The sequence below is a fragment of the Sciurus carolinensis genome, unplaced genomic scaffold (genome assembly GCF_902686445.1).
Source record: "Sciurus carolinensis unplaced genomic scaffold, mSciCar1.2, whole genome shotgun sequence".
Lineage (NCBI taxonomy): Eukaryota > Metazoa > Chordata > Mammalia > Rodentia > Sciuridae > Sciurus > Sciurus carolinensis.
Window position 1 is genome coordinate 77,819 of NW_025920253.1, and position 19,374 is coordinate 97,192.

Here is a 19,374-nt window from a genome sequence, read left to right on the forward strand (position 1 = left end):
TCTTTGGTCCCTCAAATTCTGAACACCTTTATCTACAGCCTGAGGAACAGGGATATGACGGAAGCCTTGAGGAGAATATTTGGTACAATAAAATTCTTCAGGTGATTGACTTAAAACAATTTCCCAGAGTGCATCAAGTCAGCATGTATATTACTCATTTAATAATTGTTAATGTGTGCCATTGAGGAAAACCATTTTCTGTGGAGAAAGGCTCCCATTGTTGGAGTAGAGATTAGATGTGAAACAGAAAACATCAAAAGAGAAAACAGAAGCCTGCTGAATTTGCAGTAAACAGAAAACAGTTACCGGTGTTATCTTTCCAGGTGTGGTGGTGAAATCAGTGAAATTCTCATGGAAGAATTTGAGAGGTTTTTTTCGTGCAGGAGTTGGTGGTTGATCATTCAGCACCATGCTCAGTGGACAGCTCCCTGATTGGTCCCCATGGTGTCTTCTAGCCCACAGCTTTCTCCACTGGTACCCACAGAGTACCTGCAGGGGTGGGTCACCTGAGGACTTTGTTCACACTGCAGGCTTGTAAATCTCAAATAAAACTACCAAGTTTGAATCTTTGGGGTAATGTCTGAAGGAGTGATTCATAAGAATTTTGTGTGATTTTTGAGACTGTCTCAAGTCTGGGAAGTTGAGAGGGAGAGGGGTATTAAAAATGGTGGAATGAGACAGACATCATTACCCTAAGTACATGTATGATTACACAGTTGGTATGAATCTACATTGTGTACAACCATAGAAATGAAATTATGTACCCCATTTGTGTAGAATGAATCAAAATGTAGTCTATAAAAAATTAAAAGCTAAATAATTAAAAAAAGAATAGAGGAGAATGCATTTGTGATATGCAATATGCCTCAGCTTTATGTGTTCAAATAGTGTATACTTAATATATAAACTTATCTGTAGCCTTTAAATTGAGGTACCATATTGAACACATACATACAGATCAGTGTTTTAAGTATAAACAGAATATGCTTGTGGAGTCCTCCAGTCACATTCTCTCTCCTCTCTGTGTCAAAATTGCTGTCAAATTTTATATTTATCATTTGTTTATATTCTTCAATTTGTCTGAATTCTTTGACGCTGTGTGTTGCTGATCATGTTTGCCGAACAACATTGTATTTTGCATAGGATTCAACCACATGTTTTCAACACCCTGCTGGTAAAACACCAATTTATTTTCTTTTAGTGTCATGTAATTTTACATAGTGTAAAATGCATAATGTACAGTGTAAATTGAACTAGGCATCCCTTCTGATGTTGATCCAGTGTTCAGTAGCTAGTCTTCTGCTATTGTGTGTATGTTTTCTTTTGTTTTTGTTTGTGGTCCTGGGAATCATACCCAGAGTCTTTTTCAGGTTGGGAAAGTACCCCAGCACTGAGCTTCATCAGAATTGCAGGCTAAGTTTTCTACCATTGTGAGCTAAGGTGTTTGAAAGATTCTGTGTAGTTTTCCTGGTGGAAATGAGTGAATGTTTTCCACCTGGATGGAGTTATTGGGTACATTGGTGTGTCCATTCTCCTTTGAGTTGTTTCAAAATATTTTCTAAAATGGTTGAATATTCGTATGTGCAATCATGTACAAATATAATGCATCAATAAAAATATGGAAAAATATATAGATTTGTAGATCATATCAGATCTAACTCACCATGTCAGGAAAGATTCAGAAGTGCCATTTTTATTTCATCATTGCCTGGCTTCATTTGGGACAGAACTGCCTATAGAGGATACTGAGGAATCCTAGAGGACCTTTGGGAAAATGGTCAAAGTTTCGAGGAGGCCCTTGCCTACATCAAGTGCTCATGCTGTTGTTTTCCAGTTGCCAATGCCTTGTAAAATACTCACTTCTTCTGCTTCTGGGCCATAGTATCTTCCTAGGCATAGAACAAGAAAAATGCCTGAGAAGCAAGTGAAGCCTGAAATATGTAACATCAAGGATGATACTGGCCCTCATAAAAAATAGTTGTCCTTCCATGTTTCAGCTGTATCTGTCCTCACAGCAAGGTTTAAAAGAGCCTCCTTCCTTTGCCCAAAGCAGTACACCTGCATGCACTTTTATTACCTGTGAGTTGTGCCTCTCATGCTTGTAATCTCTTGACAGTTTCACTATCATTGCACCTTCAGGTTTATTTGGGTCACAGGTAACAGTGTGCTTCCCTTGTAAACTCTAGAAGCTTTACCGGTTTATGCTTTTCAAGACAAAAAGATGAGAAAGATGTAAGAGATGGCATCGATTAAAGATTTTTAAAAAATGGACTCTTCATTGATTTCCCTTTTTAAAAATAAATCTGACCCAAACCAAAAGTATGAATTACCAGTGTGAGAATTTTATAAGACTCAGTGCACATCCTGATTCCTTGTATTATGTCATTATTTCAAAATGGGCTGGATATGTTTCTAGTTTGTGCTAGGCTAAGGGTCTTTAAAAGTACAAGATACCATCAACATCAGAACACCAAAAGTAGCAGCAGCAGCATTATATTATTACACAACATTTATTGACTGCTAATATTTTACTTAGCAAAAACATATATAACACACACTAAAGATACTTTACAAACAGAATAATCAAAACAGACCTATGAGGTAGGTGATATGCTGCTTTAGTAGATTTAGTATTTTTTTTAGCAGGCACCTAAGATATAGATTAATATTGTTTCCATTTTACAAATGTAGAAGGGGCAGTTTATATTTGTGGTTTTATAATTCTTTCTAATTCCAAACTGTTGTGATCTCTCTCTCTCTCTCTCTCTCTCTCTCTCTCTCTCACTCTCTCTCTCTCTCACACACACACACAAAACACAAAAAAAGAAAAAATAAATAAAAAAATAAAATGGTTGAATAAATTTATAGTCCTGTGAGGAATATCTTTTATTACTGGCTTACCATACAGTATATGCATAATATTAGTTAAATTTTCATTTCTCTTATGAGTTTGAGCAACTTCTCATGTAATCGAAGGTTTACTTTTCCTCTTTTGTAAAATACTTACTTTTCTTATTTGTACTCAATTAACTGTCATTCTTAGTAGTTCATTAGAGTTCTTTATTTGAATAATATTTCAGTTTTGTGCATTGAAAATTTCTATATTAGGTGCGTGATTTGCTTTATGTATCATTTGTATAATTTTTAATGAACAAGTGTTTAAATTAACAGATATATTTGTCAATATTTCCTTGAATATTTTATATCAATTTTTAAAACATCAATTGATCCTAAGTTGGCACCTGAATTTGGTACAATTCCAAATAACATCTTGGCAGACCTTTTGTAAGAAGTTATAAGTTGAAAAGAAAATGTAAGGGCTTAGGAGTGCCAAAATGACTGTGAAAAAGATGAGCCACATTGGCTGGGCATAGTAGTGCCCTGCAATCCTAGTTACTTTGGAGGCTGAGGTAGGAGGATCATATGTTTGAGGTCAGACTCAGCAACTTAGCATGATCCTGACTGGAAATATAAAAGGTTAGGAAGGTAAATCAATGGCAGAGGACTTGCCAATCATACAAGAATTCCTAAGTTCAACTCCCATGCTGTAAGGAATGAGGAAGAATCACAAAGTCCAAGAATGTATGGTACTTGTCTTCAAGTCTTATTGTAAAACTGCAGTACTAAAAGTAGTATGGTGTTGGTATAGATACAGACACGTAAATCAATGGTATCACAAACATATGGAGAAATGATTTTTGCAACATATAACAAAGTAATTCAAAACAGAAAGATTGGTCTTTTCAACAAATCATACTATGTAACTATTAGATATTCATACTTAAAATTTTTAAAAAAATTCCCACATCTGTTGTCATGTACAAAAGGGAATTTAGATGAAATTAAAAGTAAAATCTGGAAATAAATATCTAGAAGAAAACACAGAAGAAAACTTTTACCGTCTTACAATAGATGAAGTTTTCCAAGTCACAGCAGAAAACCTGTTATTCATAAAGGAACAAATTGAAAATTTTGTCTTTACCAAAATATATAACTTCCATTTCCAGAAGACATTTTGAGAGAAGAAAAAGAGAAGCCCAAGCCTTGAACAAAATATTTCTAAATGATTTATTTGGTAAAAGTCTTTTTTAAAAATATTTTTATTTATTCTAATATGTTGTACAGAACAATAGAATGCATGTAGATATTTTGATAAAGTCTTACATCCAGAATATACAAGATTTAAAAACACAAATAAAAACAATAAAATTTTCCAAATACTTTGAATTATGTGATGTATTATTGCACACTGTATTTTCCCTAGTGTGCAATAGAAAGCAGAATGTATTCTTCTGATTTATAACATTGTACACACTGACCAATCTCTCTCTAACCCTTCTCCCTCCTAGTTAGAAAAGAGTATTGAAATTTTCTCCCCACAAATACTTGACAAGGGTTCAAGATGAGGGAGGTGCAAATTATATTGAATATTTCTTAAACAGTTCATATATAAAAAAATTACCCCATGCTCTGTACATATGTTCATTATAAACAAATAAAAAAATTTGAAAATAGCAAATATGTGCACATATCACAAAAGAAGATATACAGGTAGAAAATAAACACATGCAAAATATGTTCAACCTCATTAGTCATTAGGCAAAAGCAAATCAAAACTAAAGTGAATATGAATATGCATTCTTAGGAAGACTAAAACTAAAAAGACTAACAATACTAAAAATCAGTAAGAATTTGGAGGAACTAGAAATCTGTTAATGATATTTGATGGTGCAAATATGGTGATAAACACTTTGTCCATTATTTCCTTTTTTATGGTCACCTTTTTATTAATTCTTTATTTGTACTAATCAGTTGTACATGACAGTAGAATGCATTTATTCATTTTGACAGATCATACATAAGTAGAGGATAATTTCTAATTTTTCTGATTACACATATTGTAGGATCACATCAGTTTTGAAGTCATATATCCACATGAGGTAATAAGGTCTGTTTCACTCTACTCTCCTTCGTACCCCCATATACCTTCCCCTCCACTCACTTACCACCACCTAATACAAAGTAACTCTATTCTTCCATAACAACCCCATTGAATTGTTATTTAAAAGGAATATTTAGGGAATTATAATTATGCAAATTAGTGAGATTCTTTGTTATATATTCATTTATGCACCTAACATAAATTGCTCCATTTCATTCCCAAGTATTTCCCCTTTCCCTCCACTTCTCCCTCATCCTCATCCCCTTCCTCTCTTCTTTGGCCATTTCTGAATCAGTCAGTCACACACTCACCTAATGAACCACCTGTTCAGTGTGCTGTGTTGACCAGAGAAATGAAAGCACATGACTGTGAAGAGATTTGTGTGCACACGACTTCTTTATTTGTAATAGTCCCAAACTGAAAGCAATTCAATTGCCTATCAACAAGTGAATGGCAAAGCAAACCATGAAACATTCAAACAATGGAATACTCTTCAGCAATAAAAAACAATGAACTATCAATGGGACAGCATGAATGGATCTCAACAAGAATGTTGATGGGGTAGGGGGTGGAACTCAGTGGTGGATTGCTTGCCTAACATGCCCGAGGTCCTGGTTTATCCTCAGAAACAAGTATGCTGACTTAAAGAAGGTGGACCACAAGTTTCACAAAGGGAGAGAGGAAATTTTTAATGGATGATGGTTATGCTATTATTGATTTTGTTTATGATTTCTCAGGTTAAATATACCCCAACCCCTAGTGCGTCAATAGAACATTAACAATGCTGTTAACCACCACAGCAAAAATGCTGTTTTGCATTTGTTTAAAAAGCATATATTAGTGACTGATGAATATAATATGCATTACTGGAATCAATGTTTCTTGAGTCATCCACATTATTAGTCCTCACCATTTGCATTTTTGCACAAATTCATTTTATCACATGAGTTTATAGATGTCATGAATGTGTCTACATATATATAAAAATTGTGTTTACAAGCTTAAGTTCTGTGTCAAATTTTCTCATGATGTTGTTAGGATTGGGCTATCCTTAACTATACTAAAAAGGAAGAAGAGAATCAAATCAAATAAAGAAGTAATGAGGGGTTCAAGATACTTAAAAAACATTTGAACCAAGGAAAAAATGGTGGAGGAAAGAAGACATCCACTTGGTCTCCCTGGGTGAGAGAGTCAGCCAGAGCAAAGTTCTCCATTGCTCAGGCTTACTCCTTACAGAGATGCTGCCTATAATCACAAAAGACTAAAAGACTCAGACTAATGAGGACATTTGCATACTGACGTCCTAAGGGCCACAGAGACAGCAAACCTTCTGCCCATGACCACCTGCTCCATACCTTGCACTGGGGAGTGCCAGTTCACCTGACCTTGGTCTCAGGACCATCACCTCTGCACAGGAGGCAGGCGGGGAATTCCTGAGAACAGAACCTCAAAGGTTACCGGGTACATCCAGGGAAGAACTGAATATTGTGCCTCCGCGTTGCCACCAGGTAATCTGAAGTCAGCTAGCTTGTTTCCTCAGTAGTGACAGGTCTTTGTCAGTTCTTCTGGGACATCTCTGAGGTGGGGATGTGAGGAAGATGGGAAGAGCAAGGCCACCTGTGAGGTTCTGCCTGATCATTCATCGTCTTCTGCCTCTTCTTAGGCACCAACATGCAGGCAGTTTTCATTCTGTTAATATGTCACTCCGACCCTAAAGTTCGTGGACCTTCTCTCTTCTCAACAGCCACTTAATCTTGCTTACTTTTGAATACTCTTCCAACCTTCTCTAATCATATTAAAAATTTATTTGCAAGGGGAAACAGTATGTAGCCAAGATCTCACTTTTTCCTTCTTGCCTCATGATATGGCTTGTAGGCTGACACCGTCTACTGTTTGAGGATATGCCCAGCAAGAGCAGGTGGAGAGCAATGCAGATCCCAAGACAGCACACTCGTCTACCTTTGTCCCACATGACTCTGTGCAGTACTGAACATTTTAAAAGGGAAGAGAGAACCAATAAATATATGTGTGTGCTTTCAGAATTAGCCAATGTTGATATTTTGCCACCAGAGTTCTTTACTTCAAGTAACAAAATAGCATGAATCAGCATATATTCTTCCTTCTTTTTGCATAGGAAAAATTTTCAGTGGTAATTTAAAAATTTTTTTACACATATTTTTATGTTGAGTATTTTGTGTGTCTGTATGTGTATAAGTGTATATATGTAGGCATGATCATGTAAGGCATATGTACTGTATATGTATATGTATGTGTGGGGTTGTATGTGATGTAATAAGATATTGGAATAAGGTAAAGTCTTTAAAGGTAGTGGAGCAGAGAAAAAAATGTACCAAGACTAAAGAGTGATTAAACATTATTTTTAAACAATTAAATTTAAAATGCCATGGGCAATAAATAAGATTTTAAAACGTGAACCAAGGTCACAGTGTTGTCTGATATGTGGAAACTAAAAATGCAAAACTGAAAGTGGAATACTGATTATTAGTTGTTGGGAACCATGTGCAGAGAGAGAGCAGAAAATGGGTGGTTGCTTTGGGGAGTTAACACTGAACCCCTGTGTGGAAATATCATCTGGAATCCCTTTAACATGTATTATCAATAGGTATTGTTTTCTCCCGTGGGGGAGAGAAGACACACAAACCTAATATGATTGATGATATGTAACCACAAATATGCAAAGAAATGTGCAATTACTTTAACAGTTATCTAATGCAGACTTTGTAGTACAATTTAACATCAAGTGGTGTATACCCATGTATTCATTTGTAATCAAATGCAAAAAGGCATTTTTCCTGTGGGTGTTAACAGCATTATTAATGTTATTGCTTATGATGTGCATAAGAAATTAAAATTTTAATATATATGTATTTTTAAAAATATTTAAATTTTATCATGCTATAGATGTCTACTCAGGCAAATTACATTTTTCTTTTACCTACTTATATTTTTGTTCCTAAATGTAGTCTGGTTTTTGTACTTATTGACTTATTATTTCTAGTACCAAGGATTGAACTGAAGGGTACTCTACCACTAAGCTACATCCCCAGCACTTTTATTTTTATTTTTTATTTTGAGACAAGTTTTCACTAAATGTCCCAGACTGGCCTCAAACCTGCCATTCTCCTGCCTCATTCTTCTAAGTAGCTGGGATTACAGGTGTGCAAACTCTCCCTGGCTTATAGTTTATTTATTTCAATTACTAGATATTTTATTATCTGTCCATGAGAAACAAACATTGGGTCACTGATGTTCACTGAGATGCCCACTCTTCTTACTTCTCCATGTACTCACGATTCTCAGCTGGAGTTTCTGGGCATGAATTTTTCCTTCAAATTCGCAGTTAATAAACTAAGATTAGTGTTTAAGATGTATTCTATCATTGTCTCCTCTTCCTACATTCCTCCCTACCTGTCACTTATCATGAACTGTACCAGGTAGTCTGCTCAAGTCTTCTGTAGGAGCAAACCACAATAGAACAGTTGTTCATGTCAAGGACTAGTCTAAAATAGTTTGTGTTCTCATTACTCATCCATGCAACATTCTCATAAGGTTTTACCGTATTTTCCCTGTTATAAGAATGTGGAGATTGAGATTTCTCACAAAAATATTTTGTTGTTCATAAAGCAAGCACTGGAGCAAGTCAAAATGAGTTGAAACCTTGATGGAAGCTGTTGTGTTCAATTAGATTTAATACAGTTTGTTTTTGTTTTCTTGCAGATTTAAACATCTAGAGAGTCCTCAGATAAAAAAGTTGTATACTGTTTCCTATCTTATTCTTATTAGTTGGTGCAAAGTGGGAAAAGAATAGGTTGTCAGCAAATAAAATGTGGATTATCTGATAGTGTAGGACAGTGGAAGAGAGAAAGAAAACAAGGTGGGAGGGAGGGAGTGGCAGAGGAAAGATGAGTAACATCGAAGTGACTTTGCAATACAGTCCTGAGTGTTTTCTAAAACAAGGCATATGTAATCTGTTGTATTATCTTTATTTCTCCCATCAGCCTCCTCAACATCATGGAATCAGAAAACCAAACAGGTATCTTGGAATTCCTCCTCCTGGGCCTCTCAGATGACCCAAAACTGCAGCCCATTCTCTTTGCACTGTTCCTGTCCCTGTACCTGGTCACAGTGCTTGGGAACCTGCTCATCATCCTGGCCATCTGCACTGACTCTCACCTCCGCACCCCCATGTACTTCTTCCTCTCCAACCTGTCCTTCAGTGACATCTGATTCAGCACCAGCACAGTCCCTAGGATGGTGATGAATATCCAGAGACACAGCAAGGCCATCCGTTATGCAGGCTGCCTCACCCAGGTCTGCTTTGTCCTGGTTTTTGCTGGAGTGGAAAACAGTCTCCTTGCAGCAATGGCTTATGATCGTTATGTGGCCATCTGCCATCCCCTCAGGTACTCAGTCATCATGAACCCCCGCCTCTGTGTCCTGCTGATTGTATTGTCCTTAACCATTAGCGTTGTGTATGGCCTGCTGCACAGTCTGATGGTGCTGAGGCTGTCCTTCTGCACAAACCTGGAGATCCCCCACTTCTTCTGTGAACTTGATCAAGTCATCAAACTGGCCTGTTCTGATACCCTCATCAATAACATCCTATTCTATTTAGTGTCTGGCATTTTGGGTGGTGTTCCTCTTCTTGGGATTATTTACTCTTACATTAAAATAACCTCTTCTATTCTGAAAATGTCCTCAGCTGGGGGAAAGCATAAAGCCTTTTCCACCTGTGGGTCTCACCTCTCAGTGGTCTCTTTGTTCTATGGGATGGGTTTTGGGGTGTACTTTAGCTCTGTACTGACTGACTCATTCACCAACACTGCAGCGGCCTCAGTGATGTACACTGTGGTCCCTCCAATGCTGAACCCCTTTATCTACAGCCTGAGGAACAGGGACATGAAGGAGGCCTTGAGGAAACTCATCATTAAGCCTCCTTTTTGGTGACAATATCATCTCCTTTGTCCTTGGGCTTCTAGTAAAAGTCAGTGTACGGGGACACTGGGCAAGCCACAGTCCTTGTGCTACAGTGATGAGATGGCATAAAGGCTAAGCCTGTTCCAACTTCGGTTTGAAACCTGAATATTAGCAAACTAATCCCTGGTGCAGTGAATGGACTTTCCATGAATTAATTAGATGGACCCTCTCATAGTTTAAAAAACTTAAAACACATTAGATCCACCCAGAGAACATTTTTGAACCCTTGATCAAAGCCTCAGAGACACGTCAGCAGTGTGAGGTGGGCCTACAAATGTGCATTTCTAATGAAGACATAGGCGATGGCACAGGGAGCTTTGAGTAGAGCTGACATAGCATGCAATTCTGCAGGGAAGTCACTAAGCCCAATTCTGGACTCAGTGTAAATAGTAAGATTAGAACCATCATATTATAAATGTAACCCCTCTTACTTCACTGTGAATAAAGCAAACCCTGGCATGGAAAGAAGCCTAAGATGGGAGAAATCCACGTTATCCCAGGATGGAATGTGAAATTCCTTAAGTATTTTCCATCTCTTAGAAGATGTGCGAAACTCACTGCTGAAGGAAAATTCCTTAACTATCCATCAGACTTGCTACTTGATAGAAACACACATAGTGTCCAAGCCACCATGTTTTGAGTGCATGTGTGTGTGTGTGTGTGTGTGTGTGTGTGTGCAATTCTGTGCTTATGTTGTGAGGGTAAGAATTTCTTTCTTTAATTTCCAAGTAACTGTTAGCACTAACAAACATGCCTCACAGATTTTATATGTTTTATGTATTGTAGACATATTGGATAATGAATTGGTACAGAGGAATATATTTATATGTATTAGACAATGCTTTAAATGGTGTTTGAAAATCTTGCATATACACTTAAATTTCAAATCTCTTGTTTTATTTACCATCATAAAGGTCTGAAGTGAATCAATCCACCAGGATTGGGATGACTCTCTTTTTCTTCGAATTCTGTACTTTTTATAACACATTTACCTTTAATATATGTATACAACTGGGAATTGTCACAAGACAGAGAAGGACATGCTAACCCCTGCACACACTTGTCATGACAAACACTCATCCACACTCATCAACCACGCACCAGTATTCCCTGTCAGTCCCCAGAACACAAGACTATGTGGATTCAGGCCTTTTCAATAACTGTATTGAGATGCATTTTACCTGCTGCCACATTGACTCATTTTAAATATAAAGTTATAAGACTTCTGGCACACTTGCAGAATTGCATGCATCCTAGTATTTGATATCATACGTGATTCTCTGTGCCTGACTTCATCTGCTGGAGAATATACTTGTGAGGTTCACTTATGTGGTTTTTGTTTAGCAAGAATTTACTTTCATTGCCCCAGTCTTTCCCACTGTATCATCACACACAATTTATTCACTCAGATGTTTTGGACATTGGGTTATTCATAGCTGAGGTGTTTTATGAGTCCTGGTGCCATGGACATTATCATAGATGTTGTTCATACACATTTTGTTGGACAGATATCTAGGAATGGAAGTTTTGGGTCATAAGGAATAGATGTGGACACATTTACTCAATACAAATGAATAAATGGCCAGCAGTCAGAAATGATGGGCCCCAATTGATGTCTTGTCCAAATGCCAAGACCACACCAGGAGGCTGAGGGTGGAAATATTAATGGGCACCATCAAGATCTATTTCAAGGGAGAATCTCATGAGATCACTCCTGGGATCACTCCAGCCAATTCCTACATCCCAGAGAGGCAGGAAAATGGAAGATGAACGTGAACCCGTATGTGAGTTGTGGGAAGGATTACAATTCAGGCTAAAGGACACAGCTAATACTTTTTAAATGCTTGTTTTAACATAGGTTTTGATCAATGCTCACAGCCCAAGCCATAAAAACCCCTAAGCTAGCACACCCAAGTGGGTTCTTGGGCTATCTGACTTCCTCCCACATCTGGGGAGTTCTATCATTTCTCACATAAATAAATCCTATTCCATTTATTCTTCCCTGCTCTTATTGTCTATGGATTTTATTCTTCAAATTTTTTGAGACAAGAAACCAAACAGAAATTGGTGAAGTGGGGAATCTACTCTCATCTCAGAGCTCTAGTTTCACTACCATACAATTTTCCAAAGGAGTTTCACCCATTTACCCCCCTACTACCTTTTCAATATATTCATTGTCTTCCTTTAACATTTTGGCCATGTTGATGAGGATGTAGTAGTACTATATTTTGGCTTACTGAATTTTTAAAAAAATTATTGTTTATTTTTTTGCAGACTGCAATTTAATTCATTGTACACAAATGAGGTACATCATTTCATTTCTATGGTTATACATGATGTAGATTCATACCATTCATGTAATCATACATGTACATGGGGTAATCATGTCTGTCTCATTCCATGATTTTTCATAGCCCCCCTCCCTTTCATTTCCTTCTACATAATCGAAAGGTCCTCCATTCTTCTCTCACTCCTCACCCTCTAACCCCATCATCATAAACTTATCAGGGAAAACATTCAGCCTTGGGTTTTTTGGGATTAGTTTATTTTACTAAGCATGATATTCTCCAATTCCATCCATTTATTTGCAAATATCATAATATTCTTCTTCTTTATGGTTAAATAATATTCCATTGTGTGTATATACCACAATTTCTTTATCCATTCATCTGTTGAAGGGCATCTAGTTTGGTTCCACAATCTAGCTATTGTGAATTGAGCTGCTATAAATACTGATGTGTCTGCACTAGTGTAGTATACTAATTTTAAGTGTTTTGGGTATAAACCGAAGAGTGGGATAACTGGGTCAAAAGGTGGGTCCATTCCAAGTTTTTGAGGATTCTCCACACTGCTTTCCAGAGTGGCTGCATCAATTTGCAACTCCACCAGCAATGTAAAAGTGTGCCATTTTCCCCACATGCACTCCAACATCTATTATTGTTTGCTTTCTTGATAGTAGTCATTCTAATTGGAGTAAGATGAAATCTTAAGAGTTGTTTTAATTTGCATTTCTCTAATTACTAGAGATGTTGAACACTTTTTCATATATTTATTAATCGCCTGAATATCTTCCTCTGTAAAGTATCCAGTTTCTTGGTTCATTTATCAATTAGGTTCTTTCTATTTTTGGTGTAATGTTTTGTAAGTTCTTTATAAATTTTGGAGATAAGTGCTCTATCTGAAGTGCATGTGGAAAAGATTTCCTCCCACTCTGTAGACTCTCTTTTCACATTATTGATTGTATCCTTTGCTGAGAAAAAGCTTTTTATTTTGAGTTAATCCCATTTATTGATTCTTGCTTTAATTTCTTGTGTTTTGGGAGTCTTGATAAGGAAGTCTGATCTTAAGACAACATGATGAAGATTCCGGCCTACTTAGTCTTATATTTGGTGCAGGATCTCTGGTCTAAATCCTAAGTCCTTGATGCATTTTGAGTTGAGTTTTGTGCAGCGTGAGAGATAGAGATTTAATTTTATTTTATTGCATATGGATTTCCAGTTTTGCCAGCACCATTTGTTGAACAGGTGGTATTTTCTCCATTGTATGTTTCTGGCTCCTTTTTCTAGTATGCGTTGACTGTATTTATGTGGGTTCATCTCTGTGTCTTCAATTCTGTACCATTCATCTTCCTGCCTATTTTGGTGCCAATACCATGCCATTTTTGTTACTGTTGCTCTGTAGTATAGTTTAATGTCTGGTATTGTGACATCTCCTGCTACACTTTTCCTGCTCAGGATTGTTTTGGCTATTTGATGTCTCTTGTTCATCCAGATGAAGTTCATGATGAGGAATGCCATTGGGATTTTAATTAGAATTGCATTGAATCTGTATAGGGCCTTTGGTACAATGGCCATTTTGACAATATTAATTCTGCCTATCCAAGGACATGGGAAATATTTCCATCTACTAAGATTTTCTTCAATTTCTTTCTTTAGTGTTCTGTAGTTTTCATTGTAAAGGACTTGCACCTCTTTTGTAGATTGATGCCCAAGTATTTTATTTATTTTTGAGGCTATCATGAATGGATTGGTTTTCCTAATTTTTCTTTCAGAGGATTCATCACTTATGAATAGAAATGCACTACATTTATGCATATTGATTTTATATCCTGATACTTTGATGAATTCATTTATTAGGTCTAGAAGTTTTTAGTGGAGTTTTTTGGATCCTCTAAATATAGAAACATGTCATCGGGAAATAGTGACAGCTTTAGTTATTCTTTTCCTATTTGTATCATTTTACTTTCTTTGGTCTAATTGCTCTGGTTAGTGTTTCAAGGACAATTTTGAATAGTAGTGGTGAAAGAGGGCATCTCTGTCTTGTTCCAGTTTTTAGAGGGAATATTTTCAGTTTTTCTCCATTATGAATGATGTTGGTCTTGGACTTAGCTTAGATAGCCTTTACAATGTTGAGGTATTTTCCTACTTTTCCTATTTTTTTCTAGAGTTTTACACATGAAGGGGTGCTGTATTTTATGAAATACTTTCTCAGCATCAATTGAAATGATCATATGATTCCTAACTTTAAGCCTATTGATGTGATGAACTACATTTATTGATTTCCAGATGTTGAACCAATCTTGCATCCCTGGGATAAACCCCACTTGATTATGGTGCATTATCTTTTAAATATATTTTTGTATGCAATTTGCCAGTATTTTGTTAAGGATTTTTGGATCCATGTTCATCAGGGATACTGGTCTAATATTTTCCTTCCTTGATGAGTCTTTGTCTGGTTTTGGTATCAGAGATACTAACCTCAGAATGAGTTTGGAAGGGTTCCCTCCTTTTCTATTTCCTGGAATACTTTGAGGAGTATTGGTATTAGTTCTTCTTTGGAGGTCTTGTAGAATTTGTCTGAGAATCCATCTGGTTCTGGCCTTTTCTCGGTTGGTAGACATTTGATGATTTCTTCTATTTTAGTGCTTGAAATTGATCTGTTTAGATTGTGTACGTCTTCCTGATTCAGTTTGGGAGGATCACATGTCCCTAAAAATTCTTCAATGTAGTTGATATTTTCCATTTTGTTGGAGTATAGATTTTCAAAATGGATTCTAATTATATTATATATTTCAATGGTGTCTGTCATGATGTTTCCTTTTTCATCACAAATTCTCATAATTTGAGTTTTCTCTCTCCTTCTCTTCATTACTGTAGGTTTATCAATTTTATTTACTTTTTCAAAGAACCAACTTTTTGTTTTGTCAATATTTTGAATTGTTTCTCTTGTTGCCATTTCATTGATTTCACCTCTGATTTTAATTATTTCCTGTCTTTTGGTCTCTTTGGTGTTGATCTGTTCTTCTTTTTCTAGGGCTTTGAGATGTAATGATAGGTCATTTAGTTGTTGACTTTTAATTTTTTTAATGTGTGAGCTCAACTTTCCTCTCAGTACTGATTTCAGAGTGTCCCAGAGATTTTGGTATGTTGTATTGTTGTTCTCATTTAACTCTAAGAACTTTTTTTTATATCTTCCCTGATGTCTCTGATATCATTGCATCACTCAATAGCATATTATTTAGTCTCCAGGTGTAGAGGTAGTTTTTGTTTTTATTTTATCATTGATTTCTAATTTCATTCCATTATGGTCTGATAGGATTCAAGGTAGTATCTCTATTTTTTTTTTGTATTTACTAATGGTTTCTTTGTGGCATAGCATATAGTCTATTTTGCAGAAGGATCCATGAGCTGCTGAGAAGAAAGTATATTTGCTTGATGATGTATGAAATATTATGTAAATGTCCATTAAGTCTGTATCATTGATTGTATTATTTAGTTCAATAGTTTCTTTGTTCAGTTTTCTTTGGAGGCTCTATCCAGTGGGGAGAGTGGTGTGTTAAGGTCCCCCACTCTTATTGTGTTTTGGTCTATTCGATTCTTAAAATTGGGAAGCATTTGTTTGATGTATATAGATGCTCCACTGTTTGGGGCATAAATATTTTAAATCATTATGTCTTGCTGTTTTATGCTTCTCTTAAACAGTATGAAATGTCCTTCTTTATGTCTTCTGACTTAGTTTTGAAGTCCACTTTATCTGATATGAGGATGGACCCCTTCTTTTTTTCCTGAGTCCATGTGCATGATATGTTTTTCCCCATCCTTTCACCTTTAGTCTGTGGATGTCTTTTTCTATGAGATGAGTCCCTTGAAGGCAGCATATTGTTGGGTCTTTCTTTTTAATCCAAACTGCCAGACTATGTCTTTTGATTATTGAGTTTAGACCATTAACATTCAGGGTTATTATTGTGATATGATTTGTATTCTTGGTCATTTAGGCTTATTTTTGGTTTTTAACTTGATTTGGTTTCTCCTTTGATAAGCTTTCCCTTTAGGGTAGTTCCTCCCTTTGCTAATTTTATTGGTTTTAACTTACTCCTCATGAAATATTTTGCTAAGAATGTTCTGTAGTGCAAGGTTTCTAATTGGAAATTCTTTTAACTTTTGTTTACCATGGAAAGATTTTATTTTCATTTTAATGCGACTTGGTGTGGATCTGTTGTAATTTTGTGCACCTGGTGTTCTATAAGTCTCTTGTACTTGATTTTCCATTTCATTTATCCGGTTTGGGTAATTTCCTGATATTATTTCATTGAACAGGTTGTTCATTCCTTTGGTTTGTATCTCTGTGTCTTCCTCAATCCCAATAATTCTTAAATTTGATTTTTTCATGATATCCCATAATTTTGGAGGTTCTCTTCATGACTTCTTAATATCTTCTCAGTTCGTTCAACTTTATTTTCAAGATTAAATATATTGTCTTCGTTGTCTGAGATTCTGTCTTCTGTGAGATCTGTTTTGTTGGTGATGCTTTCTACTGAGTTTTTAATTTGGTTTACTATTTCTTTCATTTCAAATATTTCTGTTTTTTTCAGAATCTCTCTTTATTAAAGTGTTCTTTTGCTTCCTGCATTTGCTATTTTAACTGTTTATTGCAGTGATCAGGCATTGTCTGCATTTGTTCCCTTATCTCATCTTTTGCTTCATGAGATCATTTTAATTATGCAGATTCAAACTCTTTTTCTATCATTTCTACTGCTATGTTGTCATTGGATTCTATCAAAATAGCATCTTGGTTTGTTAGGGACACTTTCTTCCCCTGTTTTATCATATTGTTTCTGTATATTCCCCTCTAGCAGTGAAGATCTGAGGTACCAAAGTTTCCCCCCTGCAGGCTTATTGTGACCCTGCAACTTTCCAGTATCTCTCCTTTCAAGGGAAAATCAATGTTACCAGCACCCACTGCAAAGAAAATGCAGCCCTGAACTAGATAGCCCCTTTAAAGGCTTTAACATTATTGTAATAAACAGGATGAGTTTGATTTTTATTTACAGTATTTCTAGTAGTGAAGGAAGAGGATGGGGAAGGGTGTAGGATGTGAGTAAATAGAGGTACCTGTCAAAGGGCCACCAGTCTCCTGTAGGTGTCTGAGGAAAGGAGTTTCCCTTCCAATGATGGTGGCCAGGCCCCTCAAAATTCCTGCACCCGCCTCCAAGAAGCTGGGAGACCCAACGAATGTGTGCCCAGTCAGCACACGTGGAGTGGTGGTCAGGTGCAGTGTCTGGCATCTGTTTGTAGTGGGGTGAGGTTGGCAGGCTCCATGCACTACCTTTTAAAGCGAGGAGAAGCCCTGACTTATTAATTTTTAAAGCTTTAATTTGGACTAATTTTAGACTTACTTAACTCCAAAATTAGTTCAGCGACCTTCTGTCTACCTCCCAGAGGCTCCAAATGTTCGATGCAGTCAGTTTGTCATTGTTTCCTTTGTGTTAGTGTTTCTTCGTGATCTCTTTAAGATCATTGGTTTTGCACTTTTTCAAGCAAGCCCTAAAAGACTGCTCAAGTCACCGGTAAACCGTTGATTTCTCTTTCATCCCTTTCCTATCATATCCCCAGCCTGATTTACCAATAGATATTCATTGAGAAGAGAAATATTTCTTCTTTTTATTGGTTCATTTTAGCTATACATATCATTAGGGTTCATTTTGACATAATTATTAAACTATGGAATATCATTTGCTCTAATTTAGTCTTAGTACTTTCCTTATCCTGCCCTCCTGTCTCCCCCATTCCCTTCCCTCTACACCACTGATGTTTCTGTGACTTACTTTTAGTTAGTTTGTTTAATTAGTGCCTACACATGATGGTGAGGTTCACTGTGTCCTATTTGTATATGTACACAGGGAAACTTCCCTTCTCCCATCCCTTCTCCCTCCCCGAGTGCCCTTCATCTAGTCCATTCATCTTTCTCCTATTTGGATGGAATCCCCCAACTTCTTCCCCTTTCTCTCTTCCCTCTTATTTTGTGCTAGTTTCCATATATCAGAAAAAGCATTTGCCCTTTAGAGTGACTTTGAGGACATGGTCCTATGGTACTTCTGCATCCCTGAGACGTCATCCCTCCAGGTTCTTCCAGGGCTCTAGTCATCTAGTCCTTTAGTGATCATGTCTCAGAGTAAGCCGAGGTTCTGTCTAAGGTGAGTACCTCCAGTTCCCTCGAGTTCAGACCCCAAGATCCAAGAACGAGACCTCCCTCGAGGTAAGAAGTCATGAGAGTATGAAATGCAACTGCACTCTCAGGTTACGGGAGCAGGCATCCTGGTTAGTTCTCCTGATCTGGATCTCTGTGCCTGCAGGGTGTGAACTTCCCTGGGAACAAGTGACAATACACCTCTGGATAATGAGGAACTTTGAGAGATGTGCCCTCAGGGTCAAAAGACTGTGAACAATCCCTATAATCACTCAATCAGCATCCCACTCAGGCCAGGAAGCAGTCTTCCTGAGTCTCCATCCAGAGAGGATTCCTCCTGCTCAGGAGGCCTTTGCCTCACTTCTCTATCTGCCTTTCCTGGGGATAAATTTTATACTATTGTCTTTCCATATCCAGGAAAAATGTGGCACATTCCTCACTGATATCCTTAAGGTAAAATGAACTTCCTCAGAAATGTTGAGATAAATTGAATTGCTTCTTCGTTTCTCTCTGTGTCTTACATTTCCCTATCTAATGGCTGTCCTTACTTCCTTCCATCTTCCACCCCTCTCTTTCCCTCTTTCCTTGTTTTTCTTTCTTGATAATATCCATGAAATAAGAGAACCATTTCAGGGATTAAGTAAATGTGAGTTTCTATCTATTTTTATTGGTGCATATCAATTAGGCAGAGTCTTGAGATTCATTGTGGCATGTTTGCAGAAACCTGAAGACACAATCTGAGCATTTCCACTTCCCAAGCCCCTTTCCTTTTCCATCCCTCTACTGGTCACCCTTCTGCCTTCGTGGTGTCTCCTTTTCCCCTCCAGCTTTCTCATAGGAAGGAAAACAGTACTTTTCTCTTGGAGTTTGGCTGATTTCAAAAGTGTACTTCTTAACTAATCAGTGTCCCTCTTCTGGATATATTTACTGCACCCCTGTCTTATGTAATCATTCCTCACAATCTCCTC

The 19,374-nt window shown here is 36.9% G+C and overlaps 1 pseudogene; it reads left to right on the forward strand.

Annotated features, from left to right (window-relative positions):
• Window positions 1-8,974: 8,974 nt before the first annotated feature.
• On the forward strand, window positions 8,975-9,910 carry LOC124975323 (olfactory receptor 7G2-like; annotated as a pseudogene).
• Window positions 9,911-19,374: the final 9,464 nt, after the last annotated feature.